The sequence below is a fragment of the Megalopta genalis genome, chromosome 8 (assembly GCF_051020955.1).
Source record: "Megalopta genalis isolate 19385.01 chromosome 8, iyMegGena1_principal, whole genome shotgun sequence".
Taxonomy (NCBI): Eukaryota; Metazoa; Arthropoda; class Insecta; order Hymenoptera; family Halictidae; genus Megalopta; species Megalopta genalis.
In genome coordinates, this window is record NC_135020.1 from 13,300,201 (window position 1) to 13,324,520 (window position 24,320).

Sequence of the window (24,320 nt, forward strand, 5' to 3'; positions counted from 1 at the left end):
TCGGGTTTTGAATAATATAAAATGAAAAAGTAACTAATATTCGGTTGAATATCCACTTGAGTATTGCACTTACGATGTATGAATTCTTGTTCCAAGGAATTCTTGTTCCAAAGCGAATTCTTGTTCCAAAGCGAATTCTTGTTCCAAAGCGAATTCTTGTTCCAAAACGAATTCTTGTTCCAAAACGAATTCTTGTTCCAAAACGAATTCTTGTTCCAAAACGAATTCTTGTTCCAAAACGAATTCTTGTTCCAAAACGAATTCTTGTTCCAAAACGAATTCTTGTTACAAAACGAATTCTTGTTACAAAACGAATTCTTGTTCCAAAACGAATTCTTGTTCCAAAACGAATTCTTGCTGCGAAGCGAATTCTTGCTGCAAAGCGAATTCTTGCTGCAAAGCTAATTCTCGCTGCAAAGCTAATTCTCGCTGCAAAGCGAATTCTTGCTGCAAAGCGAATTCTTGCTGCAAAGCTAATTCTTGCTGCAAAGCGAATTCTTGTTCCAATGAATTCTCATTCGAATAAAATCTTATCTAATTTTTATTTAGAACAATTTTATTCAATTGCATATTTATTCGATAATTCTGCTTTAGGCTCGCTGCTACGCAGATCATCACTCTATATTCACGCATCTTCTACCGGAGAATCAATAAAGAATACAATGAAACAACAGCAGAGACTTCTAGGCGAGCATTCGCCTAGTTACGCTAGTTACGACATCGAGAATTGCGCGGGAGGTATTTCTTTTTTTTTTTCAAACGCGACTGGAATTTCAAAAGCAGCGATAAACGGTCGAGCGGGAGTAGAATGCGATTCGCAGTTTCGCGACGTTTGCGAAATGCAAATCCGTCGTCAGGTGTGGTTCGCGCGTATCTCTCACGCGCGCACATGTCCTTATTCTCGGTGCGCTAAGGTCACGTGGGCGCGCGGGTACGCGGCTGAAAGTCGAAGCGAAAGGTTTCGTGGCTAAGAAAGAGCGAGAGGATTCGTTGCCGCGTTTGACACAAGGCCGTGCAATGGCAGGTTCAAGGTCGTCGAAGATGGAAAAACGATTGCGAAACGGGGACACTCGCAGCAGCCTGCCCTCGCGTACGAACGTGCGCTGCACCTGCAAGCGCCGTGACACTCGCCGCCCACATTCCTCGCGATCGGTCTTACGAAACGCGAGTGCCACGATCGGCAAAGTCGAGTCGAGGCCGACTTGAGAAAAACGGGAAGTTTTCGATCTGCGTACAGATAGCACGCCGAGGTAAAAGCACCTATTATGAAACACCGTTCAATCGTGACTCTCTTCGCAACAATAGGACGAACAATGCGATAAAAAATCGATGAAAGTGGATGTAAAAATTCTGTTCATATTTTTGAATATCGTCCTTTATATATTCGCTTGCTTAAACATTGTTATGCAACGGTCAGTTGTGAACAAAATGGTTATTCGAATACGGGCGTTTCTGATGCACGTTGTTCCATGTTCGCGTACTTCGATTTTGTCATAGTCCCGATTTATGGAACAGTTGGCATCCGTATTTTATATTCGGCGACTCTATTTCGGAACGGACATTTCAAATGCGCGTTCCAAATTCGGGAAAACGAATACGATACACGGGGATATGGCACGAAAACGGTGTTCCATATTAGATACACGCTCGCGTACTTTATATAATGTTCCATTTGTACTATTTTTTTGTTCGTATTAAAGAAATATTTCAAAGTTCGTTGCGTTTTCTAGAAACATCAATCTATCAAATAGTAGACGAAATATTCAACAGTGATACTTTTAGGTTGTAATAAAATCGACGATAATCCTACATCTCTTGATAAGCGTTCCACGATAGGTACTTTTACCTTACGTATATTATGAAACGCTTTTCAGGGGATTTATTACAACTTGAAAGCGTTACTATTGAATGTTTATGCTACTGTTCGGTAGATTAATGTTTCTAGATAACGTAATGAATTGCATACATTGTAACATAATGATTGACAAATCACGCAATTGTCAAATTGTAACGTAATGAATTATTAGAGCAACTGTTGTAATAAAAATTGTACAAAATCCACGTAAATTGCATCCTCTCACTCTTTTGAGACAATCATACTAATCGATTGAACTACTTGGTCGCTTTCTTGTCGATACGAATCAAAAATAATACGATATAAATAGTAAAGTACGAGCATGCACCCAATATGGAACGCTGTTTTCGTGTTCCACGTTCCCGTGTTCCATATTCGAAGTCCCTTATTTTGAAACGGACATTTCAATCGTGTGGGACATCGAATATGAAACACGGCCACCACTGTACCATAAATCGGGCCAAAAAAAATAATTGAAACACACAATATGAAACAGTACGTTGTCACGTACAATTAGAAACGGCAGAGAAATAATTACAACACAGACTGAGGTTCGATACGATTTATTGCATCGATCACTAAACATTTGCGCTGCAAGTAATCGTTCGATTATCCGCGCATGCATAATTAATTCCTCGATTAGTCTGTATAACCGATATTCTCCTGTACGGACATTTCGAAGAGGATTTAGCATCTGATCTGACGCGCGCGCGCGCGCGCGCGGATCTCATGGATTTTCTCGCGCGATTGCCTTCTGTGGTCAACGACCAATCTTCGCTCTGCACGGAAGAGAAATTACAGTAATGTCTCTCTCGAATTGACGCACAGATTGTTCACGGACAATTTGGGAAGAGGAGATACGATTATTCGAGCCTTGCTGTTCGGTTTCATAGTTACGAATTGTCAAGAACTATGATAAAGGAGTTTGCGAGGCTCGAATAATCGTTCCTCCTCTTCCCAAATTGTCCATTTTTGTGGACAATCTATGCGTCAATAAGGGAGACTTTGATGTACAGTAATGTCTCTCTTACTGACGCTCAGATTGTCCACTAAATTGGATAATTTGGGAAGAGGAGGGACGATTATTCGAGCCTTTCGGTTTGTTTTTATAGTTATAAATTGTCAAGAATTATAAAAACGAACCGCAATGCTCGAATTAATCGTATCTCCTCTTCCCAAATTGTCCATTTTTGTGGACAATCTATGCGTCAATAAGGGAGACTTTGATGTACAGTAATGTCTCTCTTACTGACGCTCAGATTGTCCACTAAATTGGATAATTTGGGAAGAGGAGGGACGATTATTCCAGCCTTTCGGTTTGTTTTTATAGTTATAAATGGTCAAGAATTATAAAAACGAACCGCAATGCTCGGATAATCGTATCTCCTCTTCCCAAATTGTCCATTTTTGTGGACAATCTATGCGTCAATAAGGGAGACTTTGCTGTACAGTAATGTCTCTCTTACTGACGCTCAGATTGTCCACTAAATTGGATAATTTGGGAAGAGGAGGAACGATTATTCCAGCCTTTCGGTTTGTTTTTATAGTTATAAATTGTCAAGAATTATTAAAACGAACCGCAATGCTCGAATTAATCGTTCCTCTTCTTCCCAAATTGTCCACTAAATTGGATAATTTGGAAAGAGGAGGGACGATTATTCCAGCCTTTCGGTTTGTTTTTATAGTTATAAATTGTCAAGAATTATTAAAACGAACCGCAATGCTCGGATAATCGTATCTCCTCTTCCCAAATTGTCCATTTTTGTGGACAATCTATGCGTCAATAAGGGAGACTTTGCTGTACAGTAATGTCTCTCTTACTGACGCTCAGATTGTCCACTAAATTGGATAATTTGGGAAGAGGAGGAACGATTATTCCAGCCTTTCGGTTTGTTTTTATAGTTATAAATTGTCAAGAATTATTAAAACGAACCGCAATGCTCGAATTAATCGTTCCTCTTCTTCCCAAATTGTCCACTAAATTGGATAATTTGGAAAGAGGAGGGACGATTATTCCAGCCTTTCGGTTTGTTTTTATAGTTATAAATTGTCAAGAATTATTAAAACGAACCGCAATGCTCGAATTTATCGTTCCTCCTCTTCCCAAATTGTCCATTTTTGTGGTCAATCTATGCGTCAATAAGGGAAACATTACTGTACTCTGTAGAAACGATCTGCTCGCAATGCGACGACAATCGTCTCGTCTACGCGAATTAGTTAACGAAAACGCTCGGAAAATAATGTTTTCGCGCGGAAAAACGGCCGGTGCTTCACCTCGTCGCAGTCCGCTCGAAATTCTGCCGGGGCTCTTGAAGCGTGTAGACGGCGCTGATTTTCGAGACGCGTCGTTCTAACGAGCCTTTGGAACCGGTATTCAAAGTCGCGAGCCAGGACAAGACGTCGTCGCGTTGCAAGCGGGATTTTCAGGCGGAACCGTGAATGAAAGTATTCGATTCATAATGGGCAGGCCGGCTCTCGGACACGCCGCTCTCTTTCTCTCTCTTTCTCTCTCTTTCTCCCTCCTTCTCTCTCCCTCGCGCGGATCTCGAACGGTGCCAGGTTCTCTTTGAAATGTTAATTCTAGTCATTACGTATGATCTTGGCACACTGACCACTTTAGTTTCGCTGTGAATGGGGGACCATGCCGCCTGATCCTCATTTTCATACTCGGCGGGCCCGGGAACGGCGGAGCAGCCCGCGTTTCGCGTCGCGTCGCCGCTCGTAAAAAGAATTCTCACGCGCGCGGGTTCCGCGCTCGTAAAAACCGAACGCGATGAAGTTTTATTTCCACGACAGAAACATAAAGTAAGGGTTCGCGACCGGTAAGCTGTTTCGTAATGTCTATGACGTTCCGCGGACGGCCCGTTTCTCAGCCGACGCGATCGAACCGACGAAAATATCGAGCGCGAAACGTATCGTTGTGTTCGGCGGATTCGTGCGTCGGTCGCGAACGAGAGTGATACACGCCGGCTCGTTAAGTGGATTTCTCGTTCCTTTTTTTTTTTTCGTCGTCGTCGTCGGTGAGGCACGGGGATAAGAAAGTTCCGTAATTGAAGCGGCTTTGCAGTTAATTCACCAGGCAAGTATACATGCAAGGTCCGCCGGGGGTTGGTTTACCCTCGTAATTTAGTTGTCTCGAGCGGGTAAATAACTCGTCGGGGCCGAGTCTGCATTGCCGTGGCTTCCATACAAAAATTCCCCGGCGGCTGTTTAAACCTTTCTCTCTCTCTCTCTCTCTCTCTCTCTCTCTCTCTCTCCGGTGGGTGCAGCATCCCTTAAAAACAACGGATTAATGTCGTTAAAGCAATTCCGTTGTTGGTCTGCGGTCCCCGACGCGATCCCGAATGTCTTGTCCCGTATTTCTCCAATCTCGCAGCCTCGCAGCAATCTGCTCTTCGACTTTAGTCCTCCATCCTCGAGCCGATCGCGCGCGCGCAAAAAACGAAGATTTAGAGCCACTCCGACGAGCAGTCGATTTTTGTTGTTGTCGAATGGCGAACCCTTTAACCGCGTACAATAGGTGTAAAATTACGACGAAATTACAATTGGAGCAAGCACGCTTAGGATCTCGATTAACCCTTTGCAGTCGAGCGGTGACGCCGAGACACCATTAAAATTATTATATCACATTTTGCGATAATTTTTGTATTATCGAAGTTCAGATTTTAAATGTTACCGAAAGTGTGAAACTGTTGTATGAATCGCGAGATTCAATTTTGTAAACGTAAAACGCACTTTGTCGTGTAAAATGGAAGTACTGTAAGTCGGAAAAATGATTTTAGTTCTACAGTTAAAGTGGCTTCGAGTGCAAAGGGTTAAAATTTTGATGAAACGTATTCGTTGAACGTAGTCGTTTTAGAGTAATTAGATCGATAAAATGTGCACGATGTCGATCTTTAAAGGATCAGTCGACGGTGCTAAGAGTTTCAGTGGAAATTAGAAGCGATATCTAAATATATTAGTTGAGCGACTAGCCTGTTTATTATTTAACGTTTCTACTTATTTAAAGCACAAATATATGTAATTTCTCTCCAATTGTTCTTCAGCGTGTAGACAAAAAATGGACAATTTGGAAAGAAGAGATACGATTATTCGAGCCTTGCGGCTCGTTTTTATAGTCGCCGATTATCAATAACTACATATAATGATAACTATAGTATAAATTATATATAATAAATATAATATAAACTATATAATAACTGTAATAATAATAATAATAATAATAATAATAATAATAATAATAATAATAATAATAACTATATATAATGATAACTATAGTATAAATTATATATAATAAATATAATATAAACTATATAATAACTGTAATAATAATAATAATAATAATAATAACTATAACATAAATGATTGTATCTCCTCTTCCTAAATTGACCACTTTTCTGCACAATATGAGCGTCAATTACAGAGACATTACTTCGGAAAGTGGCGCCCGGTACGAGATTAAACAGGATAGTACTATCATTTGGAGCCACCCGGTATGTCCGCGAACGTGCTTGTCGGAGACGCATCCTCTACATCTAATACGGGCAATCAAATTATATAATATAATGATACAGCTTCAGTAAGAACGGTTAGTCTGATTGAACTATACAACAGCGCCTGCAGCACCTTTCAGTTTCTCTCATATCTCTGTTCGTGACGTGGGAAAGACGCAAATCGTTACCAGGGACGAGTAAAGCAAATTAATTATGCTATTAATATAATCGGTTCATTCAGTATTCAGGTATTAGAAGATCCAGTCCGTGCTTCGCTGGCCTTTCAAATGCCGTTGCAACAATTATTTAGTTAGAAAAAGATGAAGTACGTGATTTAAAAAAAAGGAGAGCACGTCCTCACTTCGATGCAGTAATGCGCATAACAATTTCGTGATCATTCTAGATCGAGTTTTTACGGTTTTACACTACGTTTCTTTTTGTATCAGTTCGAATAGAAAAAGCATCGAAAAATTGGATTTTCAATTGCTTTAATTGCATCACAGTTCTAGAATAATCTAACAGAAATTGAGAATAATGTTTACAGCAACGCCGTGTCATACAGTTAATATCAAATTGTTATCTTGCAAACTCTGATAAGGAAAAAATACGCTTTTCCAAATTCTTCGAGGTTTTCAATTCTTGCTTCTTTTTCGACTAGCTTCGACAATTTCGAAAAATCTAAAAAAGTAAAGAATACATGGAGAAACAGAATAAGAAACAGAATACGAGAACACCATAACAGGGGAACAGAACACCATTACTATAAAAATATAAATACGCTCACCGACAACTTCGATATGAAATCCGCATTCTCAGCATCTGAATTCTTAAGAAAACTGATATATTTTTCAACTTCTTCAACTTTTAACTGAAATTCAAAGCAATATTTCATGACAGAGTATGTTTATGTGATTTCTCTCGCAATCATCCATTAGACAGACATTAATCCGTTGATCCGATTTCACTCTGTAACTACCCTCGCGGCACCATCTTGCCTATGAAGCGGCCCGAACAAAAATCAATAAGGTTTGAGCACGATTGACCGTGTCTCGTCCGGCCGTAACTTTTCTGCAGCGAACATCAAAACGTATATGTCGAGGCTTCTCAATCGTGTTTAGGTGACTGCAACGCTGACAACGGCGAAGTATTATCGCCGGCGCTGTGTGTTAGCGTCGTTTAAGAGCAGTAGAATCCAGCGGGAGTACCAACAGTTACTGGTACACGTGTCTGGAATTTAGGTCAGCCATTTCGCTGGAGTCTGCCTTTTAAGCTGTTTCGCGGCACTTTTTGGATCGCTTCGATCTCTCTCTTTCTCTCTCTCGCTCTCTTTTTCTTGCTATCTCGCGCTCTCTCTCTCGCTCTCTTTTTCTTGCTATCGCGCGCTCTCTCTCTCGCTCTCTCTCTTGCTTTCTTGCTCTCTCTTGCTCTCTTGCTCTCACACTCTGCTTCTTTCTCTCGCGCTCGCTCTCTTGCTCTCTCTCTCTCTCTCTCGCTCGCTCTCTTGCTCTCCCTGCTCTCTCTCTCGCGCTCGCTCTCTTGCTCTCTCTCTCTTTCTCTCACACTCTGCTTCTTTCTCTCGCTCTCTTGCTCTCTCTCTCTCTCTCTCTCTCTCTCTCTCTCTCTCTCCCTCCCTCCCCCTCGAATACCGAGCGTCGCGTATCCCGTCACAAGTATCCTGACTTGGCAATAATTCCGCCATCCCCCGGCCTCGTGTTATCGATCCGGCCGCGACGGAGCATCCCTCGGCTCGCCACCCTCCGCGGATTTCGATTTTCCTCGCCACTTTGTCGCGCGTATCCCGGATAAGGCCCCTCCAGCCCCGTCTCGATCTCGTTCTCCACGCGATTCTCTTCTCTTCCGCGCGATCCCCGCGCGTGCCGATTCTCCTTTCCCTTTCTGTCCCGGCGCGCAATAAGTCGCAATTTGGTAACATCTGGCGCCGCCGCTGATCACAGGTAGCCGGGCCGCGTTCACCGAAACAGGTGCGAAAGAGGCGAAAGTGCAAACAGACAGTTAGTGCCGAAGCTTTTCGTGGTAGGATCGGGGTCGAAAGCGGGGCTTGAATTTAACTGCGATTCAACCGTAAACGTTTTTCGTCAATATTTCGTTATTCACGTAAATTTTTCCCCCCCCCTTTCGAGTTAACGTTTTACAGGAACAGTTTAATTGGTAATTAATCGATTATGTTGTCGATGCTGTTTAACCAGTTAGCTGTGGCGCCTCCATTTTGAAGCGCGCGCCTATATGCGTCGCGAGAATCGGGCGACGACGAGTATACTCGTCGAACACGATGTAAGTGTCGCTGTTAAAATATTGGATCAAAAAGACGGTTTTATTTGATAAAATTAACAATTTTATTACTAATATTTACTTATTCGCTTGACGTTAGCATATACCATATACATAATAAACGAAAAACCCAGGGATGATCAAATACCTATAAAAGTTAGAAATTCAAATTGCTGCTGCAGAGAGAGTGGTATTTAGCAAAGCGAGGAACAATATATAATGGCACTTTGCGCGCCGAACACCAATACCGTGATTCTTTTCTAATTTTATTTTTATAACAGTGTAAACAACTTTGTGCAGGATTGGCCTCGAAATATTCTGAACATCTTGAAATTTGAGAATATGTTTTTGTTTTCCTTAAAATTATAATTTAAGTAGCCAATGGTCACTACTTCTTACGCACGACGAGTATTCTCGTCGTGTCACAAAATATTGCCATTTCTCCATGACGAGTATACTCGTCAAACACAGCTAACTGGTTGTTATAAAATTAAAATTGACTTCCTCGTTTATGCGATCGGCATCTGTTGTTACGATATCGCGCGATGAATTAATTAACACTGGAACTATCGTGCCCTAAACGCGACTAATGTATATTGTTTTATAACAACGACAAGATTGGATTTATTTAACCCCTTGACATACGATGACGAGTTGGAGTCGTCGTTCATTTCATGTGCCACTGCAGACTTTGACTAGCCTAACTCGTCAAGGGTTGTTTTCGGCGAACGTAGTGCAGTATGGAGTAATGTCTCCCTAACTGACGCTCAGATTGTGCACCAAAATGGACAATTTAGGCGCAAGAGATGAGATTATTCGAGCCTTTAGCTCGTTTTTATCGTTATTAACAATAACACACGCTCTCTTTTGCTTTCCTCACCCCTTTCTGATTACAGTAAATTCTCCCTAATTTTCCTTAACAACAATTATAAAACAATTATAATATCAACAATTATAAAAAGAGGCGCAACACATCAGGCTTGTTCGTCTAATTTTCCCAAATAAAATTTAGATCTAAATCTCAAATTAAGGATCAGTGCATTATTTGTTTTAATAGTTGTTGACAATTCGTAACTATAAAAACGAACCGCAAGGCTCGAATAATCGCATCTCCTTTTCCAAATTGTCCATTTCTGTGGACAATCTGAGCGTCAATTAGAGAGACATTACTGTATTATTAAATTACTCAGTTGCATCATTCGTGCGTCCATTCTGGTTTGTTTACAATGTTCAAGATGCCCCACCCTCTTCAATAATACTTCAATAATAAAGTTGCATCCACAAATCAGTAATCCATGTTTCAAAATAAAACATACTCTTTCTCAGCGTGCGCATAACTGTTCAGTTGAGCCGAATTAAATAGTATTTTTCGGACGCATTAAATTCCGTTTTATCCTACGATTTTTATTATAATATATCCTTCGAACGAGAACATTCACATAAAAATTTCTCCTCGTCAAATGGAACGAAATACCTTGAGATAAATTCGTCGAAATAAATCACGGTAAAATTACATAATTCGACAGTTACAATTACATAATTACATAGTTCGACTAGAATGAAGCAGAGTGAGAACGAGCGAAACGAAGTGAGATAGAATAAAATAGAATAACATAGTTCGACAAGATAACGATAAAATAACACAGTGCGACAAGATAAAGTAAAAATCAAATTAAACGAAATAGGCTAAGACACAACGGCTATCATTTCTTGTAATTGCGCTAATCGTACCGTAACAGACAGTATCACATGAAAGCATAAAATCGCGGAGAATTGCAAGGGTTGTAAAATTATCGAATTGTATATAATGGAATCGTAAGATTACAAAGTTATCAAGTGATAAAATCGTGGAGCGGCGAGATCGTTGATTCATCGAAGAAGCATGTGCGTTGCTCATCGTTGGTATTTTAAAGTACGATGCAGGAAGTCGATAGTTAAATAGATAGCCACACCGGGGAATAGATAAGTGAAAATATGTGCGCGTCGTAAAGATAAAATGGCTACTAAAACACAAAGTTCGACACAGTTTTTATAGACTCGGTTTCTAAAGGAATAACCAAAATAAAAAAATAAAAAAATAAAAAACCCAGATGAAAGCCATGGGAATACATCTTGCGCAACGATTTCGGGGGGGAAGCGTGGAGGGTTTTATTCCCCAGAATGTTCTCCTTTATATACCGAACTTTCCTTATTTCGAAAGAACCTCGTTCTTTCCGTAGGAAAAACAGTAGTACAATTGAGCATCGCATGACGGCGGTTCGAGGGAAAGGCGGAGGCTTTGCGTCAGGTGTTAAAAAACTGCACGACAGAAGGCACACAGCAGCCAACGATGCGGGCATATTTCGTGAAAGAGAACGACGACGACGAGGAGGTGGAGGACGAGGAGGAGCAGCAGGAGGAGGAGGGGGAGGAATTGGTGAACGGGCTGGCGCGCATACGTTCGATTCGATTCGTTTCATTTCGCAGGGAACCGATCGTTTGATGTAACATTAAGGCATTACTGGAAACGACTAGGCAGACGGAAAGGTTGTGTGTTGCGAGGACAGCGACGAGTCGCACGCTATCCTCAATAATTCAGGAAAGGGTTCTATCTTTCACGGCGGGGCACACAGCAGCGCCTGAGGCCTCCTCGGGCAAGATACGCGGCGGGCGCCGATATATCCTCGACAAATATCTGGAATATATTCATATCTTTCTTTATTTATTGAAAGTTAACGGGGGGAGGGGACCTATTGGCAGATGATGCGACAGGCCGATTCGCTCGATAAGGGCGCGTTTTTCGGACCGTGGACAATTTACGGTAGCATCGGCGCAGCGAATACAATAATGTCTCTCTAATTGACGCTCGGATTGTCCAGAAAAATGGACAATTTGGGAACAGCAGATACGATTATTCCGGCTTTGCACCATGTTTTTATAATCGTTGAGAATCGATAACTATAAAAACAAGTCGCGAGGCTCCTCTTCCCAAATTGTCCATTTTTGTGGACAATCTGAGCGTCAATTAGGGAGACATTACTATACTCGCGTATTTCGAGAGAATGCTTAAAATATCAAAACGTCCACAACTTTAACAAACGTCCACTCGAGCCCTGTGGCTCGTTTTTTTATAGTTATCGATTGTCGACAACTATAAAAACGAGATGGAAGGTTCGAACGATCGTATCTCATCTTCCCAAATTGTCTATTTTTGTCCATTTTTCTCTGCACAATCCGAGCGTCTATTAGGGAGGTATTAGTGTATTGCGGACACGCGGAACTCGCGAACTCGCCGAAGAGCTCGTAATACCGTGAGAGATTCTTATTTAAATGCCAGAGCCAATCGACGCGAACGAGGCATAGAATTTGCGTGCGTGTTCCACGATGGCTTCGTTCTCCCAGCCCTTGGGCGAACTTCGACCGACGATAACTCCGTGAAAAATCCTCGTAGAACGATGATTCGTTTTTGAAATTAAAGCTCGAAATCTGTGCTTCGAGACAGTGTTGATGGATTTGAAGTTCGACTTCGATTGACACTTGGATCGCGTTATCGAAGCTTGCATCAACACAAGCGACTGACTTCAGGAGTAATGGAGTAACGCGGAGGAAACACGCGCTTCTGAAATTTATATACACACAAACACACAAGATGTGCATGATTCGATCGGTAATCTTCCCGCGGTGCACATCCGACAACGCCAGAGTAATGTGGTATAGTTCTTTATTCTCGATAGATAGTTTTCTTCGACGTTTAAAATTGTATCGAGACTACGTTAGAGCTGCAAAGAGAAACCTATTTTACTTGTACTTCGAAAGCAATCTAGGAAACAGAAGATGTAAAACGCAAATATTGCAACGCTGAAGCATCAACGTTTGTGTGTCCATCGCGAAAAATTAAACTTTCCGTTACGATGAACTCGATTTTGATTAAAGATGTTGTTTCGAAAGGTTCAATCTCTTGTTGTAGTTCGACGAGACGTGTCTGATTCCTGACGGAGATATCTTTGAAAATTAGTTATTAACTAATTTATAGTAAGCAACGAGTTATAATCGTTAATCGTTGATCGGGTCACTTTTTGATGCATTATTATAAATTAGTTGCAACTAACGAGTTATAATCATCAATCTTTGATGGGATTACTTTTTGTCAAACTCGAAGGTCACTGTATGCGTTGCTTTTTAAGAATTGCAAGACTGAATTTATTCGAATATTTTTTTTTTTTGTTACAATTTATGCTTCATTTAAGGGATTTATTCAGTCATTTCCTACGCGATATTCTTTATGATTTTAGCAATTTTTAAATAAAAGAAGAACGTCGTACCGGTAATTATGATCGGCGCATCAGATTTGTTGTTATGCATGAATATTGTAATATATATATATATATATATATATGTACAAATATTATAATATAATATTAATATCCATGCTTAACATTAAATCTGACGCGTCGATCATAATACTGTGTATATATATTATGAATATTATATATGAATATTAATATATAATTATATAATATAATATTTATTATTAATTATTTTATTTTATTTTTTTAATATTATTAATTATTTTATAATATTTAAATATTCAAGTAAATGCTAAGCGCGCGATAAATATACAGTAAATTTTCCCTAATTTTTCTTCAGAGCTTGTAAACCAAAATGTACAATTCGGGAGGAAGAGATACGATTATTAAAAGCCTCGTGGCTCATTTTCATAATTAGTAACAATCGGCAACTATAAAAGTGAACCGCGAGACTTCAATAATCGCGTCTCCTCTTCCCAAATTGTCCATTTTCGTTTGCAAGCTGAAGGAAAATCGGGGAGCATTAAATGTTCTTTTCTTCTAAGAAACGTCCACGATCGACAAATCTCTAAGCATCGCAACTGCGAGAGGGAAAATGTAAACACGAATTGCCGAATCGGAAATCTCGTTGAACTTTGCTCGCGAAACCTCCTTCATAGGCGAAGAGACGCGCGGATTGTTGCGAGTTATTTGGACGGGAAACCGAATGGTCGTGACCAGGAGTGGATACGAAGGACGCGGGCGCGATTCGCCGTCGAGTGGGCGCGACTCGTGCAATTTCAGGTCATCTCGCACTTATATCGGCTTTAATTGAGGCGCTCGTTAACGGCCACGTCCTTGTTAAAATTTTAGCCGCGCCCTCGCGTATTCCCGCACGGTCATCCGTGCAGTTTTGTGCCCCGTGCCCCGCGTAGCTCTGCTCGGCTTAGAAATTGAATCTGTCCGATCGTTTCTCCGGGTTGGTTTCGTCTGGGGGAGGTCAATTCGCTCGGCTGAAATTCGGGACCTTTTGGTAATGTTCCGCGAACTTCCCGTTTCGCTTACGAGTAATCCTACTTTCGAACTTCCTTGGTTATTCTATCGGACTTGCCGAAGACGGCTCTAAAGTCAACCTCTAATCTTCAAACGAAGTCTAAGAGCCGGGGATGCTTTCTTAGTTCGTAAACATTGGCGGAACTTGCACGTCCTGGACGAATAATTATTAGGGTGCATTCTTAAGAATTACGCGCGTCGAGCCCGGAATGGCGCATTATTTATTAACCAATTTTCCTGGGTTAGAATAATATTTTGTCATTGGACAATGTTTTGCCATGTGGAACAATTCTACGACAATGGGCCTAGCCGATTAAGATGGTCAAAATTGCGCTTAGAGGTTTTTCAATGACTATTATACCGTTCGATTGTTGACCAAGAGAGAAATCATCAGGGAATTAATATAAAAAAGAAGCACAATTCTTTGTTTTCGAGAAATCTTTAATTTTCCGATCTTTTGGGGGTTTTTCATTTTTGACAATCACAGATTGCAACCGAAAAATCTGCAAAAATTCTACAACATGCGGCTCGATGTCCAAAATAAGTCACATTTCTCTCAAAATTTTAGAAAGCCACCCAAGAGGGGAAATGGGTGGAAAAAAGCGCGCGATCTAATTTACCCTGTAACTACACTCACGGACAAGTTACAGGGTTGAAATTTTGCACAGATGAGTGTTTCTTGGTCAACTAACGAATAGTATAATACTCATTAAAAAAACCTGTAAGGGCAATTTTAACCATTTTAATCAGCTAGGTCCTTTATGAAAATATTTCGTGTTGAAGTTAAAATCATGAAGAGACGCATGGAGAGTACCTTCTTCTTTGTCTTCTTTCATCTGTATCAAGTTACACTGTTTCTCCTGCTTGTGTAATTTGTACTTTTATATGTTTTTATTCTGTGTTGTTATTACATTCATTTATTTTTACCTGTAATACAAAATAATGTGATACTATAAATACTATATTATAATATATAATATAATATAATATAATATAATATAATATAATATAATATAATATAATATAATATACATATACATATACTACAGTATAACACTATAAAATATAATACCAAAAAGTGTAATAAAATAAATAAAGTGGAATAATAAAATTCTTATTCCCTTTTTTTGCAAACGTACTCGGTTCAGCGAAGATCCAAAAACTCGCAGTTCGGTGCAAGCATAGTCTGCGAACAAGCGTTCGCGTCGACGCGATACGCGGCAAACAGTTGTTCGCAATCTTAGCATCGAGGCCTGGCATCGTACAGTTTTCCACGGGCAAGAATTTTCGGGCGGGGTGCAGGCCGCGCGTGTGCCGCCTCTCGGAATATATGTCCCGAAGTTTCGCAAGTTCGTAGCTCCCCGGGATTTACGCATCGACCCATCTGTTCAGCCAGCATTTTGTAAGGCGAGGATTTCCCGTGGACGGGGCTACCATTTAATCTTCTTAGCTCTTCGTTTAATCTCCCCGATTTGTTGGCCGATGTTTCTGCCGTTTAAGCTAATGGGTGAGTTAAATTTGCAAAAGGGTGCCCGGAGTAATCTCGAGGCGGCGGAGCGCGCTCGCGCGCGAGCGTAGTCTCGGAACGGGTCGCGATTTCTAGGCGTCTTGCGAATCAAGCTCGCGTCATCGTTCGTGATTACTCAAGAGACCGGCGCGGATACGGTGCGTTCGAGTCAAACGATTTATCCGTGCCGGCTGTTCGCTTTTTACCATTACGAAACGCCGCGTCGGAACGTTCTTTCCCGGCGAGCCGCGCAGCCGTTTCCATCGGGCCCGCGGAGCGCGCAGGGATTACCTAACGCAAAGGACTCGAACGCGCGCGTCCCTGACGTATTTTTTTCTTCTTCCAGTCTCTTTTTCCCCCCGTTTCTCGCCTTTTTTCCCCTTTTCTTGTTTTTTTTTCCTTTTTCATTGCCTAACGGCTCCGCCGTCATCCAGCCGTTCCGCGCACCTATGTGCGGTCGCACCTCCCGCGACGCGTCGCGCTCGCATCTGGCCTCCCACGCGTCACCTCGCCCCTCGCCTCGCTCTCTCGCGCCCACACCTTTGTGAGCCGCGGCCGCATTGAAACTCCGCCGCGGAAACGAGATTAAGCGGGCTCGTCGAGCTCGCGCCGTCGCGCCCTGATCTTGAAACCTCCGCGAAACACAAGCTCGGTGTTACACGACGCCGCCTGGAGACGCCGCCGCTGAAGAGCTCGCGCAATTGTTCGCCGCGCGAGAAGCGATCTCTCGGACTCGGACAAAAGTAGCTTCGTCTCGAAACTACGATCCGTTCGAGGTGCACAGGTTGTTGCCGCGTGTATTTACATCTTCGAACTCGAGCTAGTTTATAGAAAGGGTTCCGAGTTCTTCTTTTTGCTGGAACCGTGATAGATCGACTTTTTGCGGATTCTTATTTTGATATGTTGCTTCGAAAAATTGAGAAGCAAAGTTCGCTTTGTCAATTAGGAAATTAGTCGTGGAGAGAGAAAATAAGAATGCTATTGAGAAATTCGAAGCGAACTTTAGCTTCGTCGATTAAAAAATTACTTGCGGAGAAAGAGAATAAAAATGATATAAAAAAATTGAAAAGCAAAGTTCGCTTCGTCAATTACAAAACTGTTCGCGGAGAAAGAGAATGAAAATGCTATCGAAAAATGCGAAAGCAAAGCTCGCTTCGTCAATTACAAAATTACTCGCGGAGAAAGAAAATAAAAATGCTATCGAAAAATTCAAAAGCAAAGTTCTCTCTTCGTCAATTACAAAATTACTCATGGAGAAAGAGAATAAAAACGCTATAAAAAAATTGAAAAGCAAAGTTCTCTTCGTCAATTAAAAAATTACTCTTGGAGAAAGAAGATAAAAATGCTATCAAAAATTTCGAAATCAAAGTTCTCTTCGTCGATTAAAAAATTACTCGCGGAGAAAGAAGATAAAAATGCTATCAAAAATTTCGAAATCAAAGTTCTCTTCGTCAATTAAAAAATTACTCGCGGAGAAAGAAGATAAAAATGCTATCAAAAATTTCGAAATCAAAGTTCTTTTCGCCAATTAAAAAATTACTCGCGGAGAAAGAAGATAAAAATGCTATCAAAAATTTCGAAATCAAAGTTCTCTTCGTCGATTAAAAAATTACTCGCGGAGAAAGAAGATAAAAATGCTATCAAAAATTTCGAAATCAAAGTTCTCTTCGTCAATTAAAAAATTACTCGCGGAGAAAGAAGATAAAAATGCTATCAAAAATTTCGAAATCAAAGTTCTCTTCGCCAATTAAAAAATTACTCGTGGAGAAAGAAAATAAAAATGCTATCAAAAAATTCGAAATCAAAGTTCTCTTCGTCAATTAAAAAATTACTCTTGGAGAAAGAAAATAACGTATAATATTGTCAATTAATTTGTTCGCTTGCATTCCGAATGATTTTTACATGCCACAAAATGAACAAACGTCCGCAGTATAGTGTTTCTAACGCGTCCGTTACGCGCGTCATGCGTATGACGAACGCGACGCGGAATTTCGTATAAGCAACAGCAAATTATGCATTCGTGCTTGTGCGCAATGTTCTTTCTCATGTTTCGCAAGGCACGTTTTACAGTAAATTCTGCTTAATTTTCCTTGAGCTTGTACACAAAAATGAACAATTTGGGAAGTGGAGGCGCCTCGTTTTTATAATTGTCGACAATCGACGATATAAAAATGAGCCGCCATTTTGTTTACAAGCTGGAGAAAATTTGGGGAGAATTTACTGTATTTCATAAAATATCTTGACTGCACGAACATTTTAATGAACCCTTGCATTGTGCTCCCTTAATGGCTGTGTCTACATTGCTCTTCGTAGCTGAATAATAATAATAACAACGTATAATAACATATACGAGACGATGTTTTGCAACATAGGCGGCACAAATCACGCGGTTATAATTACAAGAGAGTTAAAACAATATAAAAGAAACAAGAATAACAATAATAAGCGAGATGAGACATTGATATAAACACAATAGAATAAGGTACAAACGAAACAATAATAGCAAAACAGGGGAAATAAGGCTGGATCTAAGAAAATATGAAAAAATAGAAGAAATTGCAGGCAAATTTAGAGGAAAGGAGTAGATTGGTGCGCCGTAGCGCGCATGAAGGCAGAGTGGCGAAGGGATTCGAAAAAAGTCGAGAAAGGTCGACGCGACGGTCGACGACACAACAAATTAGTAAATAACGCTCGTATAAAATGCGCTCTGCCGTACAAAGGCGAGTAAAAAGTACTTACAAAATATACCGCAAAATATTACTATATAAATACATACACGCAAGCTCCACGTTCCACGCGAAGAACGAAAACTTAAACGTCCCTTACGGGGTCATATTGATCCGAGCACACGGCAAGAGGGTCGAAGTTCTCCGGTGCGACCGAGACAGCCGTGCCTATTATTCTTTAAGCCGACCGGATGCATTTCTACGCGTGACACCGCGGCGTCGAGCAATTATCTTATCCCTAAAATAAGCGCGGGGCGCGCGTTGCAAGTTTCACAAGCGGCGGCGCGTTTTCCAAAGGCGGCCGGAAAGACGCGATCGGAAAGTTTCGCTCGTCGGGTCTCGGATTTTCGCGCGAAAGGAGGTCTCGGTTTGTGCGCGACGCATTTCTATCCAGAAAATAGGAAACAGATTATCGGGGCGCTTATCGCAGCCCGGTTTCGTTACGAGGAGGGTGGAATAACCTCGCGTCCGCTACATTATTGAACAGCCGCTCTCCCCCTGGCCCCCTTCCTCATCCCGCGGCTCTATAGCGCGCGGCCGGGTGGAACGGAACAGTTCTTTTTTCTGTCGGGGCGTAATTAGTCCATCGCGATGCGCACGCTGCGGCCGCGATATTATTCCGTAAACGCGTAAACCGGCCTCGTTACGCGCGCGACACATCCTCGCGTAGTTCGTCGTCGGGGCACTATCGATCGATCGCGTCGCGGAACACTTAGCCGACAATTCGACCCGGCCGTAGTCCTTTGCCTCTGCACTTTCCTAATTACGGGTCGGGCGGGCATCGATAATGGATCGGCCGCCATTTTCTCCGCGGACGCGCGGATCTGTGCCATTCAACGCGCTGGCCCGACCGGTCGTCCGCCACAATTACCGCCGCCCCTTCCCACCCCTTGCCGCCGGTCAGTGATCGATCAAAATTGTTAACGCGGTCGTAGGGATAAATCGATCGAATAAATGTTACAAACACGGCGCGGGCGGAACCTCGCGATTTTCTTTTTCTGTACTAGATACGAGTGTTTGGACAATAGAACGGATGCTCGATGAATATTGAATCGATCGTGCAACTCTAAGCTTTCGAAGCTGAAAACTCGAAACTCTTAACTGTTTACAATAATTTCGACTTTTCCGTATCTCCGGCTACAGCTGTATTCTTTTTGATGCAGCCGCTCCGTTCTTTTCCTGATTTACCCCTTTACTTGTACGCTCGAGTTAATTCGAGCGCGCCAAACAGGCCAAGCTGTGCGCACTCGAGATAATTCGAGCGGCGTTGTATTTTATGCTGCTGTAATTTTTCACGCTCGAATATAATCGAGAATTGAAAATAACAATGTGAAAGCAAAGAAAGAAAGTCGTTTCATTGATATTTATCATCTGCATCTTTACTCAAGAATAAAATATAAGCCTTTTTCCATGGAACAAAAGAGAGCGCAGTACATCAAAATTCTCCGTCAAAAGAAAAGTTGAATCAGGGACGGTATGAAATGGAAACCTTTGAGGATGTGGATTTGGTTGGATATTGCTTATCTACTTCCAATCAACGGCTTCTTCTGTACTATCTTCAGAATCACTATTATACTTATCACTTTCTTCTGAGCCGCTTTCCGACAGCGTATTCATATTCAGATTCTGATTCGCTCATATTTCAATAGATTTTTATATTCAATATATTTTTTTGCCAAGACAATGTTCTAAATTGTGTTTCTTTACATTTAAAAAAATTGATTCTTTTTGGCCGGGGTTTTTCAAAAAAACTGTGCGTTAAGGGGTTAATGGGGCAGCTGGAATGATGTCAGCCATGTAGATATTTTTTTTTAACGGGACTCCAACGTCCGATGGCGTATACGTATGGCATTATTTTCACTTGGAAAAGATACTGTAAAAACAATACCAAACAAATATTTAAAAAAATACTAGAAACATAATTAAATACATGTATAAAATCCCAACATGAAACAGTCTTTGGTTCGTGTAAAAAAAGAAACTCCAAAAGAATGCCTAAAAACGCGCTGTCTGAACCGAATCATCCCCTTAAATCCGACCAAAATTTCGTTTCCTCGTTACCGATCTTCAACCACATCTTTCTCTTCGAAATAATTCCAATCAAAATCGTGTTCTATCCGAAAAAAAACCTGCGCATTATTTCGAACGAAGCCACTGTTTCCACCGTGTAACATGCAAGCCTAAAAACGCGCTGTCTGATCCGAATCATCCCCTTAAATCCGACCAAAATTTCGTTTCCTCCTTATCGATGTTCAACCATATCTTTCTCTTAGAAATAATTCCAATAAAAATCGTGTTCTATCCGCGAAAAAACTTGCGTATTATTTCGAACAAAACTATCGTTTCCACCGTGTAACATGCAAGCCTAAAAACGCGCTCCCTGAACCGAATCATCCCCTTAAATCCGACCAAAATTTCGTTTCCTCGTTATCGATGTTCAACCGTATCTTTCTCTTAGAAATAATTCCAATAAAAATCGTGTTCTATCCGCGAAAAAACTTGCGTATTATTTCGAACAAAACTATCGTTTCCACCGTGTAACATGCAAGCCTAAAAACGCGCTGTCTGATCCGAATCATCCCCTTAAATCCGACCAAAATTTCGTTTCCTCGTTACCAATATTCAAACATATCTCTTTCTTAGAAATAATTCCAATAAAAATCGTGTTCTATCCGAAAAAAAACTTGCGCATTATTTCGAACGAAACCACCGTTTCCACCGTGACGTTGCGACCGCAAAAATTGGCCGTTCCGGCCGACGAAAGTGACGCGTTAACACGTTCCGTGCCACGTGTACCATCGATGGTACACGCTTGCATGTTTACTTAGTGAACTGAACAAATTGTTTACAAGAAATTTAGAACCGAAGAATCAATTTCCACCGCAAGAATGGGCGTTGATAAGTTTTTGTTACGTTGTTATGTGTACGAGAATTAATAATTGCACGTAATACATCAAGTTTTAGTAAAATATCAAAGTGTGAAGATTCGAGTAAAAAAAGCTCGGCACGGAACGTGTTAATTCCACATCGGTCAAATATAATCGAAGCGGGCAGTTTCTAGCGTTTGGAAAGCACAACCCCTCCCCAAGCTTCGCGAAAGTAGCAAGGGATGGAACCTCGCGCATCTCGCTCGCTCCGCGGACTCATTTCCCTTACATGCCAATTACGCGATACTTTCCTAGAATTACGCTCGTCCCGCCGCGCGTCCCTCTCTCGAGTCCGTTCGCGCACCGTACATTTTCAACTCGCCCGTCTCGGGGAGGAATTCGACTCGAGACCGCGCGGCTATATACCGTGTGGACGCGGCAAGAAAGAGGGAAAACGGCCGCGAACGCCGGGCAGAACGGTTATTAGAGGGAGAGAGCGCGGCGGCGACGGCGACGGCGGCGGAGGGTGGCGGCCGAAGTCGAAGAATAGGGTGGCGGATATCAAATATGCTCGGACAGATGCGTCGTCCCACAGTAGTTTGCCATTCTTTGTCCGTTTTTCTCTGTCTCTCTCGCCGTTTGGTCCGCTCCTCTCGTCCCGGCTCCTCCGGTGTGCTTTCAACCCCCGTACGAGCGACGTGTCCGGACCTGCTGGCTCTGTCCACGTTTTTCCCGCCGTGTAATTACAGTTTCCCGTGTGTTGCATGCCCCGACAACTGCTCTCGCGCGCTCTTTGCGCCGGCAACACCTGAATTAGGCCCGAAAGGCGGCAATCTAACGTCATACGGGGGCCCCTCGCCGCACCCGCCCTCCCCATTGTGTACGCCACTCGACGTCGAGCTTTCCTCCTCGACGTTTTCCTGCATTTTCGAGAGCGTGTGCAATTTTTTTCGCGGCGCGCGGAGAAGCCGACGCGGCGGACCACCCGCCAGCGATATTTAAATAACAGTTGGTTAGCGGACGAACAATGCCCCGGTCGCGGGCATCGCTTTTTTCTCTCTCTCTCTGTGGGAACGCGGATATCGAAATGGCGAACCTGCGTCGGGAAGTTGAACGTAATGACTCTTGACCTTTGCTACAGAAATCAATGAGTTTTTACTTTCTGATCTACGCTGTGAATTCTTTAACCCTTTTGCGTCATTAGCGTGTATCGGAGCGGAAAGCTCGAAAGCTTTGTGGATAGGTTGTTTAGAAGAAACGAATTGAAAGGAAACGATTTTGGTTGGCGTTGTTGGATAACGCTGTATGCAAATAACAATTGACGATAAGATTATTGTTATTAGAGTATGGAGTTTTTTTGCATTTATAGTATGCGCGAGTTTGTAATTAATATCGAAGATAGTTTGGTTGTTATTATAACGCGGATTTTGTGCAGTCATATCTAAAAAATGAATAGATCAAATACGAGAGTTATTGAAAAAATACAGGAAGACTTGTGCTTTGTTTGCAACCCGTTCGGGTTATTAAGTATAAAAATCTAGCGAATGACTTTTATTCTTGTAAGGCGAACAGGATAAACATTTATCGTCTGTGATCAATTTATTTATCGTCTATACATTTATCGTGCTTGTGATAATGAAATCAGGATAAAAACAGTTTCGAAAACGCGGAGATACAATCAATTCTTCCTAATTTTCCTTCAGCTTGTAAACAAAGATGGACGACTTAGGAAGAAGAGATATGATTATTCTAGCCTTGCACCTCGTTTTTATAATTGTTGACAATCATAATTCAACGATCTTCTTCTGATAATCTTCTTCCGAAATTGTCCATTTTTGTTTACAAGCTGAAGGAAAATTGGGGAGAATTTACTATACATCATAGTCTAGTATTCGAAAGAAAAAAGTGAGCAATGAAATTGCAGTTCTCCATTTTTTTGTTCACGTATTATCAACAGACTGCGGATCTTTACGTAAAATAAAAATTGTCTGTATATATAATTTATATACATATATATTTTATAATATAATTTATAATATATAATTGTAATAATATATAATGTATAGTATAATTTATAATATATAATTGTAATAATATATAATATACAATATAATATAATTTATGATATATAATTGTAATAATATATAATATACAAAAATTATATATGAATTATAATATACAAAAATTATATAAAAATTATAATATACAAAAATTATATATAAATTATAACATACAAAAATTATATAAAAATTATAATATACAAAAATTATATATAAATTATAACATACAAAAATTATATAAAAATTATAATATACAAAAATTATATATAAATTATAACATATAAAAATTATATATAAATTATAATATAATAATATATAATACGATAATTTATACTGTAATATAATATAATATATTTTATAGTTACCGATTGTCAACAAATATAAAAGCGCTCGCATCGCTGAAGAATTCGTCCGCGGAAAAATTGTCGAGAGTAGTTCGAAGAACCGCGAAATAGAGCGCGTTTCAGCGCGAAACAGCGCCCCCCCCCCCAAATTGTTCGGACGATTTCGAAAAAACGACAAGGGTCCGTTCGACGTGTAAAATTGCGAAAAAATTGCCGGAATACGGCAGCACCGGGGAGAGGATCGTTTCGACTCGTTTCTGCAGGCGACCGTGTCCTGTTTGTTCCGTGCGAAATGCGATGTTCTGGGAGGAGCTCTGCGATATACGGGCGAAGCTGCGGCTGTAAAATGGAATTGTCGGCGTTGTTTGATCGATCGAATTCCCGGACCGTCGAATCCTCGAGCGATCCAACCCGAAAATCCAATTTATTCATTGCATCTCGTTGGAGGCATTACTCCTCTAGGAAGACCTTTACAGTCTGTGCAACCCCTCCGCCGGGGTTATCCGACTTTAAATATTGAACTTCGGCTTTGGCGGGACGTCTTCCTACATCCCTTCGATCAGCGCTTTCTTTCGGCGCCACCGTCCCCGTCGACTTGATAGGCTTCTACCCTTCTGTTCCGACGCGTCACGATCTTCTCTCTTGACTTAATTTCGCGCGCGCGTTCCTCGCGAGCCGTCGAAACGCAATCACATTTCTTGGCCCGCGTTAGCGCACTCGACTTTGCCCGACAATTCCATGGTACTTCGAATGAAATTCTTTAATTTATTTTGCGAACAATTGCGCGGCTCGTGCGCCGAGCTGAATAAGTAGAAAATGTTTCTAGGAGACTTGTAGAACTTTTTTTTAAAAAAAAATCTC

The 24,320-nt window shown here is 41.3% G+C and overlaps 1 protein-coding gene and 1 long non-coding RNA gene across 3 annotated transcripts in view; one reads left to right on the forward strand and one right to left on the reverse strand.

Annotated features, from left to right (window-relative positions):
- HnRNP-K (Heterogeneous nuclear ribonucleoprotein K) overlaps nt 1–24,320 on the forward strand; it is a 301,352-nt gene that overhangs the window by 37,020 nt on the left and 240,012 nt on the right. The window contains exon 1 of one of the 2 annotated variants that reach the window (XM_076524287.1): nt 4,916–4,934. The exons of the other annotated variant lie outside the window; for it this stretch is intronic. The gene's annotated coding sequence lies outside the window, so the exon portion shown is untranslated. Of the gene's footprint in view, nt 1–4,915; nt 4,935–24,320 lie in introns of those variants that run through there. 2 annotated transcript variants of the gene reach the window in all.
- LOC143259962 (uncharacterized) lies at nt 6,820–7,517 on the reverse strand. Its single transcript, XR_013034013.1, has 2 exons — nt 7,133–7,517; nt 6,820–7,026 (listed from the first exon to the last, which is right to left on the reverse strand). It is a non-coding gene; the product is annotated as an uncharacterized LOC143259962 (long non-coding RNA).